At 36.2% G+C, this 26,091-nt stretch overlaps 1 protein-coding gene across 2 annotated transcripts in view; it reads left to right on the forward strand.

The window, feature by feature from the left end:
- Nucleotides 1-26,091, forward strand: part of B3GALT1 (Beta-1,3-galactosyltransferase 1) — a 171,246-nt gene that overhangs the window by 91,715 nt on the left and 53,440 nt on the right. For both annotated transcript variants that reach the window (XM_014954436.1, XM_014954434.1), the window contains one exon: nt 21,040-21,144. The gene's annotated coding sequence lies outside the window, so the exon portion shown is untranslated. The remainder of the gene's footprint in view (nt 1-21,039; nt 21,145-26,091) is intronic.

Genomic DNA, 26,091 nt, shown 5'->3' on the forward strand with positions numbered 1-26,091 from the left:
TACATCTTTTGATTAACAATGTCATTATTTTAACTGTTTTATAGGAATCTTAGAATAGCTCACAATGTCTCTTACAGCAAGCTGAAAGGATAATATTGTAGCCTGACCTTCCTATACAAAAGAGGTTTATAAATAATTTTAACTTATTTTGCTAATACTCTATTATTTACTGCAACTGTAATGTTTCTCATCTAGCTAACATTCTTAAGATATGTATAACCACAGAATTCTGGGAGTTGACAGTGATTATCGTTCCAGCATTGATAATTCTTTCAGAACACAAGAACTGTGACAAGTCAGTCTTGCACTTAAACCTTGAGATTTTAATGAGTAAAGAAGCAATGAATCTTCCAAGAAGTTCACTAGAAACATTCCAATTTATACAAGAGAAAAGAAATCCTAGAAATAAGTTTTACTGGAAAGGAAAAAGCCATCACTGAAGTTTTTAAAGAGGTGAGGAAAATGACATGTTAGCAGGTTTAAATCACAGAGGAAATAAAGTAAATATCAAAAGAGAAAAGCTGACTGCTGCATTCCCAGTGGAAACGCCTTAAATTAAAGGCTAGAGATGCAACAGTGAGATCTTACAACACTAACCTTTTGAGATCATGTCTGCATTGCAAAAGTATTTGCAAAGAATAACTAAACCCTCATCCTCCTGTCTTGTCCTGTGTACAGGGTTCAGAATTAAATGCTAGGTATTCAGACAATCCCTTCTCTAGCTGTTCTCATAGCCTCAATAGCAGGAACCCAATGCAGTCATTGATAACAGGAAAAGCTAGGCTGGAAAGTGATTATGTTAAGAAATAAAACATTCACAAGGACTTACATTAGATATGTTATTAAATTATCAAATTAAATATATACGGATATAGCTATAACATTAAATACCACATCCTACAAAGTCAAGTCACAGCATTTTCTTTTTAATGGAACCTTGAAAAAATGTCAGTTATATCCCCATATGTTATTCATCCAATTGACATCTTGGCTGGCCAGGAATTTCATACTTTTCAGGGAGCAAGTGTAAACCTGGAAATATTTATACCCCATTTCTGACAATAGTTTTTTCCAAAAAAAGGCCTTGTCAGGTGTGCACAAATGGAGATAAATACCACCTGCATATTTACTTCTGCACAGAGTAGAGGCAGTGGGATGCAGGACTGCAGAATGCCACAACCATGCTGTCCCATAAAAGTGCATCAAAGAAAGCAAAGAGGAAGAGCACCACAAGTAATTTTAATAATTTTTTTTTTCACATGAGGATTTGCCAATTTTTCAAAATCAAACCATTATGTAGAGAACTGAATAATTTCAATAAAATTATAGCAGAATTCAAAGAAGATCTCCAGTGGAAGCTAGGAGAAGCAGCCTCTCAAAAGGAAGTCTGTCTGCCTTTCTGTCAGCGTATTTATCCACTTAGCCGGCAATTTGCTGAAGGCTAAAATGTAGAAACTAGCACAGTCTGAAACATGCAGGTGTTGCATTTACCATATTCAAACAGTTTATCAAGCAAAAGCCTGAATAACTTCTCACAGTACTGCAATTAAAAATGCCCAAAGTACGATACTTCCAAAATGAAAGTAGTTCTTCGGATTTCTCACATTGTCTATCAGGCGAGGTTTAAGCTGGTTAGGCATTAGAAATCCATTTCCAAAATTAAAATCATCATATGTTCTTACAGTTTCATTGGGTACAATGGCTAAATGTCAGTGGTAACACTGCGAGTGGCATCGCCATTTCACTTGGCAAGTAACTGGTATTAGGGACCTGGACCTTATGTACCCAGACATAAAAATGGAAACAGGTAATTACCAATACTCAGAATGAAGAGATCATATAGTTTCTATAACTTTACAATTCAATATAACTTGGCATTTTAATCTTTGATATTGGAAACCGTCTTACTCTTGGTCTAAAATGGTGCTTACTATTATTCTCAAAGGCAGGTAAACTGTTCAATTTATGTAGAAGCAGGGATGACTGTCTCAAAGCAGGAAACAGTTCTCTAACTGCCAAGATCAGTGCCAGAAAGTTAAGATGTTATCTCAAGATTTACTGACAAACCATCAACACACGTGCATTTAACTTCACATCTACTGTATGTTTGGTGACTGAGCAGAAAAAGATGCAAAGTTCAACCACCTTCTCTCTGTTCAGTGCAGGAATGTTATGGTTCAATGATGAAAAGATCAGCATTCAGGAATTATCAGATAAAATGTGAAAACTTGCCAGGTACTCTACACATCAGTTTCTGTAACCCAGAGCCACAAAGCTTTTATCTCATTCTGTGTTGCAGTCAAAAGAGGCAATTGCTTCTCCTGCTCACTAACACTGCGGTGGCTCCAGGAATTAGTTAAAAATACATTAAATTGACGCCCTTTTTTCCTGGCCTCACGTATTTAAAAGCAAACAATTTACAACTGTCTGTTCACACATTCTATATTGCAGAATCTGATCTTGTAATGAACATTACATATACTGTGTTTTCATGCAAACTTTTCCACTAGAAGAAAGGAATTTTGATTACAGTCCATTACAACAGATGAAAAATAATTGAAGAGTTTTTCAGGGATGGAATTCTAGTTTGCTAATAACAACATGCATCCTTCCTATTAAAGACCAAACTCAACCAGCTCTAACCTAACGCTCACTGGCATAACAGCAGGAAGAATGTACAATAAGATCTCAAGTAATACTACTATTTCCTTCTTAAACCTTGTGGAGATATGAAACCCAAAGCATTTGACATGGAACACATTCATCTAGGAATCAAAAATATTTGTATCTATCTTAAAAATGGGAAGATATAAAAATAAAAAGCATAATAAAGAAAACCTTTCACAAAAGCCTTTTGGGGACTGGAATAGAATAAATTCTTCTGGAAGTCAAGAAAAAAATAGTTCTCAAGGACGTGGTAATCTCTCTAAATGTGTGATATAGATGTATGGTTAATAACACTCACATTTTATTCTCAATAGTGTACGAACTAGAGTCTGAAAGTAATATAGTCATTTGTAAAAACAGCATATGTTCTTGTGATATGTGGTAAGGAATATCCTCTCAAAACTGCATTTTCGCTTTATTGGCTATAAAACTGTGAGAAAACCCCTAAAATCTACCAGCACAGACAAATTTATAGAGTATTGTACAAACTAAATATTCTGTAAGTTTCCAAAGGAATGTTATTTTACTATTTATTAATTTTTTTAAAGCTCCAATTCCTGGACAGTTTACTCCAGTAAGATGTTTTGGAAATAAGTTCTACTGATAAACATTGTCATGGAAAAACCAGCGTTTTTAGTTATATATGTGCAGTGGTTTTCAAACCCTTACTTGGATCTGGTACCCTGATCAGAAGGCTATGAGAGATACTGGAAAGATTATAATCAGGTAGATGGGACTTCTGCCTCAGTGAGCTTACATTTGTTATGTGTGACTCAAATAATGGTATTCTTTTACTGTTCTGCTTAAAAGTGTGGTTTTGGTTAATAAATGCTAATACATAGCCTCCTAATTTCCAGAAAGATTTCTCACAAAAACTTTAAAACAATGAAAAACCATTATAATACAGATGTGTGCTCACTGCATTTAATGATAACTAAGCCCAGAAGGCCTAAAGCCATTTTCCTTATAACACAAAAGTTCTGATTTCCCTGCAATGGTCTTCAAACAATAAATCTCACCAAATTTCCTCTGTAGCATGTAAGTAGGATATAACCACCTAGGATGGTTAGGGATCCATCAAGGATCCTTATTATCAGCAGCAGCATTTACCCTTCTGGCATGAAAGCCCAACTGCATTTGAAATAGAATCTCCATACCCAAGAGCCATCTGGACACAGTCCTGGGCAAACAGCTCAAGGTGGCCCTGTTTAAGAAGGGATGTTGGACCAGATGACCTCCAGAGGTCCCTTCCAACCTCAACTCTTCTATGATTCTGTGAAAATGGGAGCTGTAAGCCCATGTTGATAAAGCACAGTGAAACATGCAGCTCTGCATGCTATTATTACCAGAAACTAATTTCTCATGCTATGTGGTACTTCAAAAATAAGCACCCAGCCCATGCTCTTCGCATTCATTAGCTGTGACTAGCCAGCCTGTCCCAGCTAACTACCTAGGTCTAACCCAGGACCCAGCAAACACTTGGTGATATGCTCACCTTCAGACACATAAACAGTCCAGCACACTCAACCAGCACTGTTATACGCTTGAAGGCAAAAAAGCTCATTAAGTTATGTTAGATAAATGCCTTTACATAAGGTTGCCTTTAATAGAGTAATATAGTATTTAGGATTTATGATTTACTAGAGTTCATTGCTCCTGTGAGCAGTATCTGTATTTTGAACTCAGAACCTGTCATGTCAAAATAACAAAAAAACACTGAAAGGAAATCACATACCTACTCTGAGTCATTTCAAAGTCAGCACATGATCTCTCAACAGTAAATTTGTGGAAATGTTTAATAATTTACTTGCCATTCATAATTTAGTTGACAATTTTTGCCTTTTTCACTTACTAATGAAATGCCTATGAGTGGATCACAATTTTCTCATATTTATTATTCATTACAACTATTTGCTGAATAATTTCTGCAAACAGTTCCTCTTTTGTAGCTCACTCCCATTATGAATGTTTATTATTCAAAATTTAGTCTGTGAAACTAATTACCTAAGCCATATATTAGATTTTGTTCAGTGCTTGCCTGAACATTGTTCTTTTAACCAGTATATGTTCTCCAAATACTCTCTCCTCCAGTATAAACTTAAATTGTATTCTTCTGTGAACACTTCCTCTGTAAAGTTTATTTGCTAGAATGTTCATACAAATAAAACATCATGAAACAATTGAATTATAAAATCTGTACAAATATCGGGGAAATTTTTTTCTTCGGGACCAACTAAGTCTACCAATAAAAGATAGCACAATCTCAGTTACTGAGCTGTTACTCAAGTGACCAACTACGAAGATAACATTCTTCTCATAGTGAAAACAAGGAATATTGTGGCATCAAAGGTAGATCCCTTTTTGTTTGCAGATTTCTTGACCCAGTTTTTCTAAGTATTCCAAGCACTGCTTAAAGCAATATGGTAATCATCTGAGTCCTACCTCATTGAAAGGTGACTCTTTAACTGGAAAGGAGAAGGGTGAAAGGGAAATACACAAAATTAAAGTGTATACATCACACACCTCTCCTATCGCCCTGGAAATTTCACACAACTGACCTCCAAGTACTTGTAGAGATTCCCCTTACAAGTCAAGAACTTAAAGCCTTTTCACTTTGTATATCTGGTTTTATTTGATTTCAGATTTTTGAGACTTGGCATATTTCAGTAACCCTTAGGACACGACAATTTTTTGAGGCACTAATTTAGTATCTGGGACTTTAAGGAAAATACCAGCTATTGGGACATATCTAATAAATCTCAGAGACCTACCATTACTGGAAGGCACTAGTGTTGCAGAGTGTCTTTACAAATATGAAAGAGGTAAAATATTTACCCAACTTCACACAGCTATCCAGCAACACAGATCAAACTACTGCTCAACACAATAGCATTTAGAATTAGAACTGATGTAAGATTTAAGTGACACACAAACTCACAAAGGCCTTTCTGCAGAGGGATGAATTTTACACTGACTCCTCTGTCAATGGTTATTAATTTCATCTGAACTCAGAGGCACTAATACTATTAATACTAGCAATGATTTGACTCAATATTCAACGATTGCTAACATTTGTAGTTCCACTGGATTCTCATGAAATCATTTAGAATTTGAGTCTTCAGCAAACAACTCTAGAAAATGGTATAACTGCAAAACAATTTCTTAAAATTTGCTCTGTTTACACTAGTGGGTACCAAGACAACTCAGCCATATCTTTCTTTCAAAGAAATATCTCATTTTACTCATGGAATTGCAACTTACGTTCTCTTACCAGTGTGCTTTGGTCTTTGTGCTGATGTCATCTCTGTTTACAAAATGGGAATGGTGCAATGGGAAGTGCGGTTCAAAATTAAAAAGCATTTGGAGCACAATACTGTTTTATAATAGTAGAAAAACACAGTAATTAGGATGTATTTTAATCAGAAAAAATATCAGGAGGGAAGGGTTGGATTTTTTCTTGACTCATCAAAAAATCTTTTGAAAACTTTCTGTATTCCTTTTACAAATTTTACATATTCTTTAGCTATTATATCTCCAATTTATTGTTCCAAATAATATGGATAATTATTCTAGGATCATCACTCCTCACAAGTCTCCTAAAGGTTAATGCTTTTTTCCAGCTGGAAATCTATTCGCAGGTTACATTTCCGATTATCTCTTCAGAGATATATTGTGTGTAGACAATTGTGTACCTGATGGCCTACTAGCTCAGATTTCTTCAGATGTGTTTGCTGGCCACTTCATGTCATCAGGAAGTGCAGATAAAAAAATACTAAAAACTAACTACATATTCTTGGATTCTTCCCTTTGCTCCCATTTACAGTCCCCTTCAGAAATATATGCGTTAGCTATGAACACCCACACTAATATCTTTGAAATAAAATCTAGAGGTCCAGTGAATTGAACTTCCTTATGGTGCGTTTTTCTCTGTGTTGCCAGGATAGGTTCATCAAGACAATCTAGCCTGCAATAAAACTGCCATAGAGATGTAGATAAGCGACACTAATTATAGAAAATTCTAGTTTACTTCTAACTGCTGGCCAAGACTACACACAGAATGCAGGTGCATGTTTCATTGGGAGAAAGAAGAATTACATTTTATTTATTAAGAATCTCAAAGACTTTAGTCTTTGAGGATTTTAGTCTTACAGGACAGAGGTTTTTTTTCCTTGGCTTATCAGAATACAGAATAATTTTGCAACCAGTTATATGTTTTCAATTTTGCAGTCTTCCTTCCTCAGCATTAAAGCAAGCTTCCATGAACTTAACAAAATTTAATAATATCTAACTAGCTGACATTGCTGCAGGTCTATAATTGCGTGTCACCTTGTAACACTACATTGTCTAAATGATTTCTTTTTCCTTTCGGCACTGAGTAATTCCAAACACCGCTGATGAAGGATTACTTCTACACAAATATTTCTTACTAAAATATCATCAGAAAATACAATTTCTTATTCAAATGTAGACAGCATTTGCTGAAAGACATTTAATATTAATTTAGAAGCTTCTTACTGACAGCTGCTCAGCAGGACAAAATCTTTTCATTTGATTAGAGTCTTGAGGCAGTCTCATGAAGGTTGTTACTGTGAAAGAATCATTAGGGTTATCCCTCTTTTTCACCTTCAGTTATGGGTATATCTAAATGTGCGAGGAGGTTTCCTTTTAATTTTTTTAAATTAAGAGTATAGTTATATAAAAGCCGACTAAGGATGAATACAAAACAAAAAGGCAATATTTTATAAAACTAAGAAGTTGCATAAAATATGAAGTACAAATGAACAAAACAAACTAGCCACTCAGATTCTGCAAAATAATTGATTATATTTTGTCTTTTAAAAAGGTAAATTTCAAGTCTTTCCATCCATCCAAAATGCCCACCAATTAACAACAAAATGTCAGGTTTTAAGGAGATATGGCTCCATTTACCCACAAAGGACCAAACAATCTGCTCATGACCATGCTTGTGCCTCCCTGTAGTACTGTGGTTCATAATGAAGTAAGCGTACGATGCAGCCTTATTGCTGACTCTTGTGGGACACTTTCAAAGATTAATTATATGTACACTATGGAGATTTCTAAAAAACTTAAACACACGCAAAACTAGTTTGCTCACTTTTATCTCCTGGATCAGATTTCTGTTCAGTTGGATCACAGCTGACCACATATCCATATGGTCCCAATGACGCTGCATAAAAAATTCTTCATTCTGTTCTTGACACTCATTCTCCTGGAGCTTAATTTAGGTTAATGTTATATCTTGAGTATAAAGTTTTATGTCCCTAAATCTACATGCCTTTAATCTACTACACTGTTCAGCTAGAAAAAAAAAAACCCAGCATACTGCCCGTGAATTGGTTCACTACCTGATCTCCATCCTCTCCCATTCTATACGTGAAAGCTGAGCAAGGTAGCTCAGTTTTGCTGCCATAAACACAGATGCCATCTAAACGGATTTGGATTAGACAAAATGTTAATCCTGACCTGAACTGACAGCATTTATAACTAACCACCCAGGTAGACAGGATTTAGGATGCTAATTAAGTGTCATAAGTAATGCTTAACTCTTAATTCCATGATCAATGGACTTTAGTGAAAAGCTGGCTTAAGAAGTTCCTGACCTTCCTTTCTAGCATCATAAATGCTTGTGAAATGCTGCTATAAACCATGCAATGAACTGATCTGAGTTAAAAAAAAAAACTCTCAAGAAAAGACTATTTTCCCAGTTAGTATGCCTGCCTCATAATAACATGAAGTTCAACCAATACAGCTGGGAGTGCTATCTTTCACCACACGAGGGCAGGACCACATGCTCAGGGGTGGTTAAATCAGGCTCAGCACCAAAGCCACCATGTCCTGACTTTTAGCTGCCAGAGCAGGCTTAACCATCTTACCACCTTGTAAGAGACACTCCTGGCCCTGTATTTCCAAATTTTCCAAAGAGGGCTTCTCACATTACACACTTTTTTTCTCAAAACAGATGCATTTACAATCTCCACCCTCTTCCCAGCAATCTCTGTAGGTAGTTATCTCTGAAAACAACTTCTAATATAATTAGAATAATAATATTAATATAATTAAAGAAGATGCCCATTTGAAAATCTGGCCTTAAAAGAATGGCACAAAAAAGTAAATTTACTCAGGAATTCCCAGCTTCTACTATCAAACCACTTTTTCAGTAAAGCTCTGTTGAAGATATTGCCAGAGAAGAATTCTGAAATGTGTCATTAGCTCAGCCCATTGTGGACCTGAAATACTGATATAATTGTAAAATAAACAATTTATGGGCTGCATCACATAGATCCCAAGTATGTGCATTTTGCAAGGGACAGGAGTAATAACACTAATGGGGGTTTTAAGCTAAGCTCAAGAACAAAGATCGTGAGAGAAATTTAAATATTACTTAAATAAGATGACTTCATTTGTGGACATAAGAAGGAAAATGAAACATAATTTAATATATGTCTTGCTAGCTCCTACTTATCTGCAAAATATTAAGCATCAGCATTTTTTTAATTTAAAAAGAAAATCTTGTCACTGCAGTGCATGGAAAAGATGACATTCAGAGGATGAAAGCCAGCTGTGTAGAGAATGACCTTGATGTTTGTAAACTCACTTTCCTTTGTTACAGAAATTGAAAGGAGGTGAGGTCCTATGCTAAAGAAAGCAGAATGGAAAACTGAATTTTCTTCCTACTTCTGCCACTGACTCCTGCATGATCCCAGGCAAATTGCTTTCGTCAAAACTTTCACAAGCAGCTGCAGTGTATTCTGAGCACTCAATCTGACACACAAAGGATCTGGTTTCAGAATCTTTAAGAATTCATAGCTACAAGTAAAGTGAATTCACTTGATAGTTTTAAAAAGTCCGGGTCTGGACAAATATTAAAAACTACCTACTTTGAGAAATAAAGTAATGATCATTTCACTTTAGACACCCAAACTGTTCTGTGCTTTGGAGGATATGTTGATGTGAGAAAATACCACGCTGTAAAACAGAAATAATAATAACCACTCATTTCACAAGTGTATTATAAAATGGGGGCAGTAACACTGTGAACACTTGAGATACTGTAGCTTCAGTGGAGCCCATCACTCTTATGAGGAAATCAATAGTGTCATATTCAGAGAAAGATCTGAATGTTGCAGCAAGCAAGAAGGCCACAAACTGAATGAAGTTCTTTTTTAAATGACATATTGGAAAACTGCCTGTTAAATGAGTACTATCCATCTTGTGACCTGAATGAGGCAGGCAGGGAATGAGTTAGAGAAGAAGTGTGCTCTCACATAATTAAGGGCTGTATCATAATGCAAACCCACATTTCAGCCCAAATACTTTAAAAGTTTGGTTATGCTCCTAGCAACTGAATGCAAACTCTTATAATGGGAAGTTCTGGGAAGCTTAAATATAGTCTTGTTTCCTGTGTCACATCTAACATATACTTATTAGCAAAGTCCTCATGAAACTAATGAAACACTTGCCAAACTAACACAAGAACAATTTGGAATAGCATTCCAATGCTGGAAGATCAAATCTTTCACAAGGCTTTGTTTCATGTTGTAAGAACATCAAGACAGAAATCCTTTTTGGAAAGAGTAGGTTTCTTAGCTATTTTTATGCAAGACAAGAATTAGGAATGCAACAAAATCTTATTTGGATAGGATCTGTTCATGAATTGAGTCTAGTTATAATCACTCAGATTACGATCTCAGAGTCAGTGCCATTTAATTAGTATTTAAGTACATGTACTGTAGCTACATTAATTACAATCCCAAATTCCTATCTATTATCTGACAGATGATTGCTACTATTTGGCATTCAAACAGCTTCCAAAAAATAGGAAGTGTAGAACCTAATATGAATATCAATTAGCAATGCAGCTTGCTGGTACACAAAACAAGCCTACAATAAATGCTAGATCACCCACAAAAAAAAAATAGTCACCAAATCATTACTGAAGTATTAAAGAAAAAGAAGGCCCTAAACTAAGGTTTTATCTTTTTTCTCCAGTAGTGTTTTGTGTTTTCTCTGTTCAGATTCTGATCTCACATTTCAGTCCTACAGATTATGAGCTTGTGTGGTGATGCCCACAAGACCCTAATATCACAGAAAAATCTGAAGAATCAGAATCTTCAGATATATATTTCTAAGGATAAACCTGAGCATCCATACTGATGCTATACATTATGTACTGCTACACCTTACACTATATGTTGTCAGGCTTTGTAATACCGTAGTGTTATTACCTCCATGTGTAAAATTGATGAATGACATGGATACAGCTGGTATCAGACAGGGACAGTGATGTTTGCAATTAAAAAGTAATATTGCAGTTGAGTTATTCTTATCTCCAACTTAATATACATATATTTTTCCAAATTTCAAAGATGTCTCCCCAGTTTCTCCAAACAGTCTTTGTTTTGTCCACACAGGAACCAGTAGGAAAAAAAAAAAAAAAGTACGAATAATACATAGTAAATACTGCTAAATTTCTTCTCATGTAAAACTGTGCTTCAAGCTAAGTTTCCTAAATACCTTTAAGAAATAGTTTGTTAAGTGAAATAATAACTTGAAGCACATTGTAATAAAGATAACTAAAGACCAACATTTCCAGAGATACACTGATATAATAGGTAATGCTCCTGCACCCTGTAGAAATATCACAGAAATATCTTCAAAAGCAACTAATGACTACAGTTAGTTTTCCCACTGCCCTGAGAGACTCTCCCCATTTGTGCCAGTACAGTGTTCAGTATGTGTATTAAAATTTACCAGCTATCTGCTAGCAAACAGAATGTATAGACACTGAATTGTTCATTCTTTTAGCAGGGAAAGTAATTTTGGTCTCTTCTATTCATTCTGATGATTTTCACAAAGTGTCTGTGGCATCTTTAGGAAATCTATCATTCTTCTAGATTTGGTTGAATTTACCAGCCAAAAATTATGGTTAAATATTTTTAAGCACACAATTATAAGTTAAAAAGAGATGTGATTGCATACGACTCATTTCTTTCAAAGGGTAGATAAAAACTGAAGGCTGAATTCTGCTGTTGTGCTTAATCATTAGGAAGGAATGTGAGGAAAATATGGGATCAGTTCTATAAGCAACAAAAGCAGTTGTGGTAAAGTGAGACAGAGGTACAGGTTGCAAAATGGGAAGGAATACTCTGGTAGGGAAGGATGTTATATTTTCAGACTTATTAAAATGTATTATAAACAATAACAGCGCAGAGAAATAAACACATTGGCGAGAATCCTTCTGTTGACCAGCACTTCCTAGCTTTAAAAGCACCAGCTGCTAAACCTGTAGTTTCAAAAATCAAGTGAACAAAGGTGAGTGACAAATGCACATGAGTATAAAAGCCATATACTGAAATTGTATATTCCAGATAGATTTCAGCTTTTTAATTGACTAAGGTTACTACTGCATATATGGAACTATGTGAAAAGGATTTATAGGGGCAGAAGGTGGGAAAATTAAACAAAGGTGAAAAATTAGTTCAGTTCATGGACCTAAACAGCCAAAAGTTAATGTTTTCACATGCAACACTAGTGCTAAAATCACAGCACAGCTCAATAATATGAAAATCTTGAGTTAGTCTATGTACATGAAGGCCTTTTATTTTCATCTATTTAACTCCCTTTGCTGACAGGATTATACTCCTGTGTGTTAGAATTGAATACAAGATCAGACTAAGCTGTTCTTTACTTAGAACATTTCCCTATTTAGGGCTTCTGACCCAGAATTTTGTGTTTTAATTTAGTTATCCAATGGCTGTTTTGTTATTGTACAACCAGAAAATCAGTGAGCACTGCAGTTCAATTAAAAGCCCTATGTCATTTAATTGGTTCTTTGAACAGATTTTAACTACAACACACATCAGTGGTATTGCTGTAGGACAAAATTCCATAGAATTTTGCCTAACATTCTGGAAAAGGAAATAAAAAATTATGAACACACAAGAAGTGATCTAGTGCCCCTAAATATCTGATTGTTACCACTTTAGGGCATATTGATTTACCCCATCGCTGGGGTTTTGTTTGTTGGCTTTTTCTTCATCCTCTCATATGACACTATCTATTTTACATGTTGACACATTTACATTTTAAAACAGCCCAGAGACCCAGCTTTTCTTGTATAGCTTGCTAAATGTGAATAAAATTCAAACTGAAATGCATCAACTATTTCTGCTGGCACACAAAGCATCTATTCCTTTTCCTGACTTCTCCATAACTCTTTTCTTGGATCTATAAATCCTGCAGCTTGTTTGGTGGAACAGACTGTATTGTCACCATAATTTGTGACTGTTTAAAATCTCACAATATTTTATGAGGTATTTGTCTTAGGTTTTCAGGTCCTTCAATCAAAAATGTTTACAAGGAAGTCTTAATCTCTTTTGGTTGTAAATTGAAACTGCATTTTTATGTGTTACAGGGTTTAAAATTTGTTTTTGTTTTAAGCCCCAGATAACTAAAATTATAAAAAAACCTGCATGAATAAACAACATTAACAGGGAGCATCTGAGATGGACAGACAACTTCATAACCAGAACCTGAGATAAGCATTAAGTCTAGCCTCATACTGAAATTGTCATCAAAGTCTCTGCTCAACTTCCCATTTTGTTTAATAGGTGCGATATGTAGTTACGATGATCCTAAGTCAAGAACTGAAGAAATAGCATTATGCAAGATCTGGAGAAATAGGAGCATTGCCAATAAGGAAGTGAGCAAAACCCAGAGGAGAATCATACTGCAAGTGGGAGACCTAGGAGTAAGAGCAGGCATCAGGGACTAAAGAGCAGGGCTAACGAGCAAGTGACAAGGATGAGGTACAGTAATAATGCAGCACAAGCGAAAACAAAAGCAACTTGCTTAACTGTCCTAGAGCAATTAGTGCGATCTGCCTCCATAGGGAGGCAGCTATTGGTCATACTCAGAGACCAGTTACAGCCAGGTGCGTGGCTGCAGTTCAGTCTTGAAAAAAGACAACACAAATGTACACCTGCATTTTATAAACATAGGACAATTTTCACGCACAAGTATAACATGAACACTTAAAATATATTAGATACTGCTGCAGTCAGTATTTAATAAGTGGCCTGATTAGATCATTGAGACCTTTGAGTTGCCAATGATCTCAGCCCATTGTTGCTTTCTGTTTTTTCACCTTGCCTTCATTTCAGAGGCAGATTTTAATGAGATATACAACTTTCTCCTTATATCTAGATATATTGCTTGAAACAAGCAGTACTTTGTACATGTGGAAGCAAATGTACATGGCTGTAGACAGTTTATTTTGTATGCCCTAAAAGTGTCTGCAATGCCTGTATGAACCCATCAGCACAGAGGTAGACATAGTGAAGAGAGTAATGGTGTATTACGCTTCATCTGCAGCGGAGAACTCTGTCGATTGCCAGAAAAGGGGAAGAGGGGCATGGGAAATACAGACAGGCAATAGATAAAAAGAGACAGAAGTTTAATAGCAAGTATGCCAGAAAAAAGAGCATGAAATACATTTGATACAGGTGAGAGATGTCAGCTTATTGCTTTTTATTTATAGACATGCCCAGATGTGTATAGTGCTTTGTCGTACAAAAATTAAATTGATGCAGATAGCTCAAGGAGTAGAGATGTAAAATCAGAATTGGTATGAAGAGAATATTAGAATGAACTAAATTATTGGGGAATAGGAACCACTTTATCCTCTGGTCTTTGCAATAAATATGCAATGAATTATTCTGAAGAAATATAACATATCTTGCTAATGAGGCCTAGGGTGTCACTGTACAATGTAGGGTACTCAGATGAGAATGAGTGATAAGCAGATAAGCCTTATATTTAAAAAAAAAAAAAAAAAGACTGCAAAATACATTAATAGCAAAAGCTACACCATGCACAGACCTATCCAAAGAAGTGGTCTGATATCCTAAGCAAAAATTATTTCCTGAATGGAAGTGCTATCAAAGATCAACTTTTTCTACACACTACAGAAAAGATACAACACAAACAGAACTGCTTGTGAAGTTCAGAAGAACTACCAGTTAATTTCTGCTCCCAAATTACACCATAAAAGTATCGGAGTCCAGAAACATTGTCTCAGAATACCTGTGTCATATTTGTATCATAGAATCATCATAGAATGGTTTGGGTTGGAAGGGAACTTAAAGATCACCAAGTTCCAAGCCCCCTGCCTTGGGCAGGGACACCTCCCACTAGACCAGGTTGTTCAAAGCCCCATCCAACCTGGCCTTGAAAGTTTCCAGGGATGGGGCATCCACAACTTCTCTGGGCAACCTGTTCCAGTGTCTCTCCATCCTCACAGTGAAAAATTTCTTCCTAATATCTAATCTAAATCTACCCTCTTTCAGTTACCCCTTGTCCTAGCACTACATGCCCTTGCAAACAGTCCCTCCCCATTGTTCCTGTAGGCAATCTTTAAGTACTGGAAAGCTGCTATAAGATCCTCCTGGCATCTCCTCTTCTCCAAGCTTAATAACTCCAAATCTCTCAGCCTATCTTCATAGCAGAGGTGCTCCACCCCTCTGGTCATCTTTGTGGCCCTCCTGTGGACCTGCTCCAACAGGTCCATGTCTTTCTTATGTGGGGGCCTCAGAGCAGGATGCCGTACTATAGATGGGGTCTCACCCGAGCGGAACGAAGCACTTGAATTCTAGAGGGCAAGTGAACGAGGGAAGGATTCAAAGATGCAAGAGCAATCAAGACTGATTGAGAGCTAGATCTAAAATCATGCTCAGCTAGCACTATCTTCTCGCATTCTGACCCAAAAATGCAAGTGCATTGTAATAGCTACGATTACCCACCAGCAAGTACTATTTGGGGTGCAATCACCTATGATTTTCTTTGTAAAAGGGAAGTAAGTTCTATGAAGGTTGCAGTAACAGAATGAAGTTGATAAGTTTTCTATAAAGGTAATTATAGCACCTTTACTCGTGTACTTTGTTTTTCTGTACAATAAGCACAAGGCTTGTATGAGGACAATGGATACATGCAGTGTTCGTATAAATTCCCATTCATATGGGATGTCACTGTAGCAATGCTTTGTAGTTAACAAACCTTCTCAGTTCATTACAGATAAAACTACTGCATTTCCATCTTTAATATGAAATGAACTATTAGTTGTGTAAACAACTTTTGAATTTCATTTCTGAAACTGCAGAAGTAGCAACAGTGGTTTCTTTTCACACATTTGAGATTTACAAAGATTGGCAGCAAACACTAACTCTTCAAAGACTAATTCGCTAAATTTTTTTAAATGAAGACTTAAGACCTTCATTTTTTGTAACACATACCAGAGCTTATTTTTATTCCAGCGCTGTGAAACAGGAATGGCTTAGTACTTTATACGAGGACGAGTGTTATTTGCAACTTTTAATTATTTTTAATTTTGAAAGTCCTTGATTCAATGTCACAAAGGAGCAAAACAATGTTTTAGACTGCACCTATGAGAGAGAAGAACTTGCTGGAAAACACACAACTTGAGAATATTTCTAATGGTAACTGTTTCAGCTGAAAGAATAAAATGCATTTTCCTGAAGGACAAGGGGTTACTTTATCTGTCTTTCTTCTTATGTTTAAGTGCTTTCTTTTTTGCTTATAATGAAAGTACTATGGCACTGAATTCATGTTTGGGTTGACACAGAGAAAGCAGCAGGCTAAATTATATAGCCAATACAAATCTCATGCAATAATGATGAAATAAGTGTAAAATGACTGTAACCAAACCAGATGCTTTATGAAGTAAGGTCTCTTCTAAATTCACTATGTGTAGGCAATATAGAGAAAATGGAAATGCATTAAAAAAGATGAAATTGTAGAATAGACTGGCCGAATTTTTTAATGAGACTGTAAAATATTATGATAAGGCTCTGTTTAAAATATACTTGGCCTTTGTCGCTGCAGTATAAAGCAGATAAAAACTTAGTGAGACGTCAGGGAACATAATTAGAAGTCAAGCTGGCATGGAATTACGGTGCTCAAAAAACACAAGGAGCCAGTTCTAAGCCCCTGGCCTGTGATGAGAAGTTCTGCTGACTTCAGCATTAAGTAAAAATAACTGAAATAATTGTGGGCTGCAGGAATGGACCTTGGTCATTATTTAATCTAAACGCAGCAGAGCTTCAGTTTAGTAATGGTGACATGAACTTTGCAACGAACAGCTATTTAACAAAGAGGTCAAAAGCCTTCTGCTACTGCTACTAGCTAAAGAAGCAGCCACTTAATCTCAGGCAGTGTACAGCTGCCCTACTTACAATATATAGCAGCCATTACAAAATAAATGGGTATTTATAGTCAAATTTATCATCCTTACATTGTCATATACAGAAAGACACACACAATACTCTATTAGACTAGTTTGGTTTAGTTTCAGGTTGTTTTTTTTTTCTAACTCTGAGCCCATATTTTAATAGAGGCATTTAACAAAAGGTTGAAGGTTTATAATTGGGTAAATTTCATTCAACTTTGCAAGGATAAAATTTGCATAACTTCAATTCAAAGGGCTTCAATTCAAGAACTTCTAAGAATAAAAATTCTCTTGAAATATCTGACATTTCCAAATGGAAATGCCATCAGAAAAAATCAACACTTGAGGTTCAATTCTAGGTTTACAGAAAGATCTATAGAGAAAATAAGAATGACAATACATTCTAAAAAATGAAAGTTTTGAGCTGGCCAGTGGTTTCTAGTTCTTCATCAACAGGTTATCAGTCTTCAGCTTAAAGCATGGTAGTGGTCATAACTGTCTTCTGTTTTCTTTTTGCTAAAAAATATTAGTAGTGAAGCTTACTGAACTGCTCTGGCTTGATTAAATGCATGGCAAAAGTCAAGCTGTGGAATGGCTCTTTTTCTATGCGATGGCATACAATGACATATGATCCTACAGCTTTCAGAAGGAGTCAAGGGAGTAAGATAGCACAAATGCCTGTGAGAGATAGCTGGCATGAAACAAGTCATACGCCAGACATCATCCTCTGCAGTGATAACTTCTTCAGTGAGCCGGATGTCGGGGGGAGGGGAACAGAGGGCTGCGGAAAATGAACGTGTCTTAAACATGATCTTCATCGTTCTAATGAGTTATTTAGTTACACAACCCTCTCCTATTGCTAAGCAGGAGAATACGTCATGATAGCCATTCTGCAGAACATTCATTACCCCAAAATCAGGTTCCTTACACAAGCTTGTCTGCTTAACAACTCTTCTTATTTGTGCATGTACCCAGTATTTTGTATTTGGACCTGTCTGAGAAAGTTTTATATATACAAATTTTAAAAATATCCAAGGAAAAACAACATAATCATTACATTGCTAAAATGGTTGTCAAGTGTCAGAAGAAAATATCAGAAATTCAGAACTGATTATTTTTTAAAATAATCAGGTGGTCCTATACTAACCATATAGGACCTGGTGGTCCTGTACTAATGTATGGACTCTCCATGCAGAACAGTGGAACCAAAACCACAGGGCTGATGGCTCAAGGAAGCATTTAAACTAACATACCATCTTTTGTAGTGGGCAGAAACGAGACCTAGCACTTGAGTTTTGGCCACTTGAGAGAGATTTCCTCTTTGCTGCAACTTAGATTAGCCTTAGCACTTGGGTAACAGTCTTCAACTCATAATAGCTGAGGACTGCCAGGAGACTTTTAACAAAGAGCCCTCTCTTCTGCAGTGCATACACGTTCTTTCTCTCTCCACATCAGGAAAAGAAGCCCCAAATTTAGCGACCAGCAAGAGCCTTGTACAAGATTGCTCTCTCTTCTAAAAGCATTCCACTAGGGAATTAAAAGTGATCAAGCAGTTTGAGAAAGGGCAATCTCAGTCTGGGCTGAATACAAATCAAATACATAAACGAAGCTGCACATCACTTAGACTTACTGCTGATAAGTATCGACAGCAGCATGGCCTTTTCCCTTTCCTTGGACCATCTTCTCCTCAAGTCGAACTTACATAGATCAAAATAATTATTATGCTCTTCCATACTAGTATCCAGATGCTCCTGACACTACATGCTGCCAGGTTTCAATGGGCTGAAGGGTTATCTATTAGGGCAGACTTTTTAGTGGATGTCACTTTTAATACGGAGTCAAGAGTGCCTACTTTCTGTGTTGCAAGCTTGTTTGTTTTCAAAACAATTGTAGTAGTAAATAGTAAATTCCATTCTAAGTTTAAGTTCCAAAGCAATTCTATGCTTTCAAAATGACTAAGTTATAATTTTCCACCTTTAAACTACAAAAATCAGAAAGAGCTCCTCACTGTTTTGACCTTGGTTCAGATTTTAAACTCCAGATAGATGGCTTAAGAAAGCTGTATATTTTATCTCCTACATGCTTAAAGGAAACATTATTTCATATCTATTTTATTTCAAACTCAAACTGGAAAACAAATGATTGGTGGGGGAGGGAAAGAAGCTCAATCACTGGAGATACAGAATTTTGTAAGAAGTCCCAGTGACAAAAAATAAAGGCAATGGTATTAATGTTTCTGCAACTCATAACTTTTAATGAAAAAAGATATGAAAAATAGTATATTCTGCATAAATAGAGCCGTTCTGAAGCTGGATTCAGATCACTAATGTTTTCTAATTGAAGAAAACCAAACAATGATTTCTCTTCCACTTCAGTTATGAAACCGATCCCAACCATCTTCCTTCCTATTTATGCCATTGCACCCCTTCTGAATTATTTGCCTAATTTGTCAATCCAACAGAGATTTGTTTAAAGGTGGGAGGAGATTAAGAGTTTTGGGGGAGTTGTTTATGGCTGAAGATTGTAACCCAGCCTCTAGCACTCATGATAACCAGCACTACAACACTCACCTCGAATGAGATAATATAGGAAAGGTAATCTACAATTAGCTAACAAAGCTACAAAAATCAGGTTTTTCACATTAAGCTCTAAATCGCATTTAATAGATTGAGGGATAAAGTCTAATCAATCTTTTTCATATGAATACAAAACACCATATTTGATTTACTTTTATTACAAAAGTAGTGAGCCTAACCCCCCAAATTATTATTTTTTAATTAGAAAATTATTTTGAAAAGTCTAATGAAATTCTGATTTTTTACTTCAAACTATTCATAGGAAAATCTGAAAGGAACTCGGATGATAGAAAGCCAATTCCAAGATGTCTGAGTTACAAACTTTTTCATACTTTTGCCTTTACTGCACAAAATATAGTGGCTAATCATGTGATGCCTCTATGCCAGAAAACTTGCTGAGAGAAATTAAACAAGAATGACAGTAATTACATATTCTGACCTATATTTCTTCATTTCTCAAATATTTTGAATACAAGGGTGATTTCTATTTGTATTCTACAATTTTAAAAGTCCACTAATTGCAAGACTTTCTAAAATAAATGTAAATTGTCTGGATGGGCACCATCCAATTTTTAATGGACAGGTGTTCATATAAAAATTCAACAGTATCAGCAACAAGCGGGAAGTTACTGGTGGGGGGAGGGGTGTTAAGAAATTATTTGGCTCACAGCTGAACTTCCTATTTAACCACAGGGATGATCAAATTAAGTCAAGGTCAAGTATGTCACAGAGCAGCTGTGCCATGCAGCAGATAAGAACTGCTGGTGTATATATATAGTAAATTTGTCTTGATTTTCTAATCCACCATTTGTGTCTTGCAATTGAAGGCTGCTTCAGGAGACAAAGTGGCCTCCTGCACTCTCAGCCTTTATTTTGTGCTCTCCAGGTTCAGCTCTTTCCCAGGCTGCTTGAAGCCTTTGTGGTGCAGCAGCTCCCTAGCAGTCACTGCATCTCTGGTCTACAAGGAAAGCTTTACAGCTGTCCAACACTGAAAAATAACCACCAAATAAGAGAGATGTTTAAATGTCCCTAACAGAATGAAGTGATTTGACTGAAGGTGCGGGTTCTCACCCCCAGAAAATTTTACTTTCAGATGTAGCCCATCTAGAACTCTTACTAACCACTACAAATACATCCTTTCAACATAGAGTGGTTTGGGGCCCTGTAATACTTTGGCTTCATAATCTATAATTTTCCTGTTTCAATAAATTAAAATAAATTGATTTATGGCAGTTAATACACAGGTACTGAAAAAAATGGCTATAATTTTTTGGTACCCATCTGTCCTCCTCTTACTCCATCTGTTTCCTTCACTCATTGCACTGGAATTCTGCTTCATGAAATGGGATCCAAGCTCTTTCGTGTAGGACAGTGTAAGTTACCTAGCTACCCAGCTGAAAGATATTTTCAAATTAAATCACTCTCCTTGTACTCTGCAGAAGGTAACAGAGACCATTTTGTTGTTAATATATGTCTGAGCAATCCTTCTTTCGACAAAATATACAACTCTCAGTAAATTTCCTCTAATTTCAGACTGTGCACTTCAAAATAATACCATAAAGGCTCATCATTTCAATCCATTATTGATTACACCTTGGGGACTTTCCACCGATTCCACTTGATGCTACTTTTAAAATGGTAAGTACCTAGATAATTGTGCGATATTATAAACTGGTTTATATTTTTACACTAATACAACACTATAAATGCACAGTACTATATGATTTCATTGGATAGTACAGCTTTTCTTAAACTGCATTGACTGAATTTTTTTTAGATTTTAACAGTTCTTTGGCCTGTTAATGATTGAGAATTTTGATTTACTCTAAATGTAAGTGTTTAACAGGAAAAGAAAACCTAAGAAACCCTTCCCCCCTTTACAATGCAAGATAGAAGATATATAATAAGAAGGCTGAAATTAATTTTTTGAGCAATTGTGCGCAACAAAAATACAAAACCCACTACTGAAAATATTTTTTCTGTGGGATACTATGAACAAAGGATACTTCTATTATTATCTCATCCTTAAGGCAGCGTGGTAAGTGAGGTCATTCAAAGGTCAAAAAGGGGTAGTTGCTGTTGCTTTATAAAGGGGCTCACACATAAAGTTCCTCAGTATTCATAGTGTCTTTCTTTTCTAAACTAACACGGTAGCTAGAGTACCTACATGCTTTAAATACTTTGATTTATGCACTTCATTATTAGCATCATATTAAAAGGCAAGTTATATTTTATTTGTAGCTACAAAGGACTTTTGCCTGATATTGAATATATACAAAATAGAATATACAAGAGTACAAGCATACAGAATACAGTTCACAGGAACAAGCATTTAAACACACAACTTTTTGACTGGTGTGCTGTACTCATCACTTGTTTTGTTTGGTTTTTCTCTCTAATGCCACATGTTATTTTACCAAAATTTCAGTAGCATAACTGCCTATAAGAATTTTCTTGAGTCAAAAGCAGTATATCACTTGCCTCTTCAGGCAAGAAGGAGCATTTAAAATGTAAGGGAATTTAAAAATATGTAGTAAGAACTTAAGTTGGAAATTAAATGTTTTTCCAAGATGAAAAATGGAAACAAGCACTGGTAATAGCACTTTGTAAAATGGAACTTTCATATTAGACATCCCTTATAGTGATGTAGGTGACTAAAAAAAATGAGGATTGCAATTATTTTAATCTTTAGGTGTACATTTAAATACATATAGCCCATTTCTCCTTTCTATAGCAGAGTCTGAAGTACTTACAAATGAAAGCAAAAAAATGAATGGCTCGTATTAATCATATAGAAAAAAAATTAAAGTCTATATACCTCCTGTCATCATTTTAAAAGGATTAATAATAAATTATTTGCATAAAGCAAAGAAAACGCTTATATGTGAGAAAGCATGCATCTTTCAGACATCTGTGAGCTACTTCTCTTGATCTGTTCTAAAAACAGAAACTAATTATGGAGAGACTAAAACCAAAACAATGCCCCCTGAAAATAAGAGAGACTGTCTTTTAAAAATATACTCAAAATAGTGTGAGTAAATCTATATCATACAGATACACAATCATTAAACACATTGGAATAATAAATCTTTTTCAAGTCTAGTCTTCCTCCTCCTGCAAGCAAGGATTAAACTTACACTAACTCCATTCAAAGCAGAATCAACCTTGATGCATTCTTTCTCTACTAATATTTTCTGGCCTATGGAGTATCAATATTAACTGTGAATGGCAGAAGAACTGTACAGGCTCCAGTGAAAAAAAAAAAAAGATTCAGTCCTCTAACTGAACACCTGAGCTCTGAGTTTTAAGGAAGACAGAGATCAGCAAGTCAGCTGCTGTTCATATTGCTTTGTTACTCATAATCAAAAACCAGAGGCTTGGGGAGTGCTTAGTAACATAATCCATCCCTTCCTAGGAATTTGATCTAATTTTTCTTTTAAAATAACTTTATTCTCCTGCCTTGGTTATAAATATAACTTCAGAAACAAGTATGAGCCAAGGCTAAATTCCAAACTAAGAACTGATACAATATAGGACAGCAGTGGGGTTGCAATTTCAGGTTAATACACTGAGTCAATCCTGTCGAGGTGGGCGTTAGGGCTTCTCAGTTTCAATGAGTACCTCAGCTGCTGTCTTTAGACAGTAATGTTTCCCAGACTCACTGCAGAAGTGCCTATCAAACTGTTTCTTAGAGCAAATAGCAACCTGCTTATATATCAGCAAAAGGAGTCTGGCAAAGGACAAAACAGAAGGCACTTCAGCCACTCAGAGCTAGAGACCACCGTTAGAGGGACTGAAAAGGAACCAACTGGGGAAAGTTATCTTCCCTGGGAGCTGGGGAGAAAAGGTGGCTGGATGAAGCCACAGAGCTCAGCCAAGTTAAAAGCTGCATGCTGGACTTCTCAATATTAAATACAACCATGGCCTTTATTTTTAGACATCTGCGCTAAGAGAGATTAAGATGCCAGAAGTGATTATCCTTCACAGGCAGAGTCACTCAGGAATCCAATCTGTATATTGCAGATACTTGCAATCATTGATTCACCAGGATAAAGCGCTGAGCTACAATTCACATAGTTTTAGTGCCACACAACACAGCAGTCAAAAAATTTGCCTCATTAGAACAGTGTACAAACTGACAATCTGCTATGCTGCTTTACAAAATCATCATGGGAGAAAATATCTTTAGGTTCGCCTTAACCTACCATCTGTCCACACAAAAAAATCAAAATACATTAACTTACATACCACATTTTGCCAGCCAATAGCAGCCATTAAGCATTATTCCTTTCTCCCACCCTCCACCTTAAAAGGGACTATTCTGTATCCCTTCAGTCATGGCATATACATCTTCTGTGAAGAAAATAAGCCAAAGCAACTGTGAGCAAAAAAGTACAGTCTAGGGTGCAATATACAACCCAGTGCACATGCTTTGCTATATACTGCTACCCTGAAGTGCAGAATATTTGCACTAATATAGGAAACTCTCAATGGCAGCAGGAGGCAGCACTTGTAGCCTACACCAGGCCTGGCCTGTGCCTTCAGAGACCTATTTCAAACCAGTTGGACATTAACCTAAATTTATTTGAGTTCCAAATAAATTGCACATTCTTAGTCCTAACTTCCTGTTTCAGAGTGCAACAACATTTTAATTTATCCTAAAGTGAGGACAAAATGAATCGTGTGAATCTATGGGGATGCATTGGGTATGCTGAATGAGGAACGGGCATAATCATTTAAAGCAGAAGCAATTAGATCATAGGGAATGCATTTAAATAGATACAGCAGCAATTATTTCATTTCCAGCTACTTGAGACTATGAGACCATAACCTGAAAATTTAGTCAATGACTTTTGGTTTGTAGACAAGTGCTAAACTACAGGATTTTAGCCTTCCATGGTTAACTGATCAGAACATGCTTTTCATTCATTCTTGTTTTTTAGACTTGTTAATGCAGAAAATCTGCATAATAATGAAAGCTGAAAGTGTAGTGTCAAATAAATGGAACTTAATATCAAAATAACAGAGCCTGTTGCACTTTTGAGTTATTTTTCATATTTAATTAACTGAAAACTTAAATTCTGAATTTTAATTCACTGAAAAATAACTTCATGAACACAAAATTATGATTGCCTCTAGTGTTTCATGTCCTTCCAGAAGGCTGACTTCAAAAACACACAAATTTTGGAGGGGAAGGGTGGCAAGAAGGAAGCACACTTGAAACAAACCTTAAGTTGCATTACTGAGAGCAAAATTCCCTGTACAAATGCCAATTGAATGGGATCTTGGAGGTGAGAATAGAGCAGGGATTACTAAAGCAAGTTGAAGGAATGATGGCTGCAGGAGTCCAGCAAAGAAAAAGGAGAGAATCCTCGAGGCAGGAGACACGACAAAATAACTATCTGCATTAATTTAAAGAAAAAAAGAAAAATGTTTACAATGTGTTCACATAGCCTTTTGAAATAGAGAGAAACAAATTGGTAGGATTAAATAGGATTTATCAATCATCAGAGGGATATGCCTCTTTCTTTTTTCCCTCCCCTTCTGCATCAAGTTCAGCACTATCAGTAGAAGATTTTTCACCTTCTCAGATAACGTTATGAACAGCAGTCCTGATGCCACAAGCATGGCAAAAGTTCCTTAGCTGTATCTGGTTCTCTCTGCTACTGAATAGCCTATTGTAATCAATGTATTAAAGAATAAACCCAACCCAGTTTTCTCAACAACCTGAGAAGCTATACTAAAATTACAGTTAATTATGTATGTATATGCTCGGTTTAGCTCTCTGTAGAGGACTTCAGGCTTGGCACGAAATTGCTCTTCAGCTTGATAGGCAGACAACAAACTGCACTGATGTTCAGCTCACCACAACAGTGATATCTATGCTACAAAGAAAAGAGCTGAAACTTCACTTTCCTCAAGCGATCCTACCTCACAGAAAGAAATAGCATTTGCTTGTTTTATTTATTCAGTTTAGAGGACACTGACACACATACATACAAAAAGGAGCACTGAATGCAGTTCTGTTATGTGCTACAGGAGAACTGCAGAAGAAACATGTGAAAGAGAACCAAACATAGGCCCAGTCCTCAAGAATATCAAGGTTGCATATATGTCCATGATAACCACTGAACATATGCCAAAACACATCATACTAGTGGCCACTGTATTACTTGTTTTATTGTGCCAACGCATTTATAGGTAAGTCACAACTGCTTGGTAGCTCGCACAGGAATTTTGATCTCTTCTGGTCTGGCTATTACAGCCAGCTATTTTCTATTCCTAGCATTAATAGTTTGCATGTTCACATCATCCCTTCCTTTCAGATCCTCTATGGGTTTTGGCTGGAATAGAGCTAATTTGCTTCACAGCAGTTCATATGGTGCTGTTTTGGACTTCTGTCCAGAACAGTGATGATAACACACATGCTTGAGCTACTGCTGAACAGTGCTTGCACAGCGCCAAGGCCATCTCTGTTCCTCATGCCACCCCACCACCACGTAGGCTGGGGGTGCAACAAGAAGTTGGAAGGGGACACAGCCAGGACAGCTGACCCCAAATGACCAGAGGGACTTTCCGTACTGT

Source organism: Calidris pugnax, unplaced genomic scaffold (assembly GCF_001431845.1).
Source record: "Calidris pugnax isolate Ruff unplaced genomic scaffold, ASM143184v1 scaffold103, whole genome shotgun sequence".
NCBI lineage: Eukaryota > Metazoa > Chordata > Aves > Charadriiformes > Scolopacidae > Calidris > Calidris pugnax.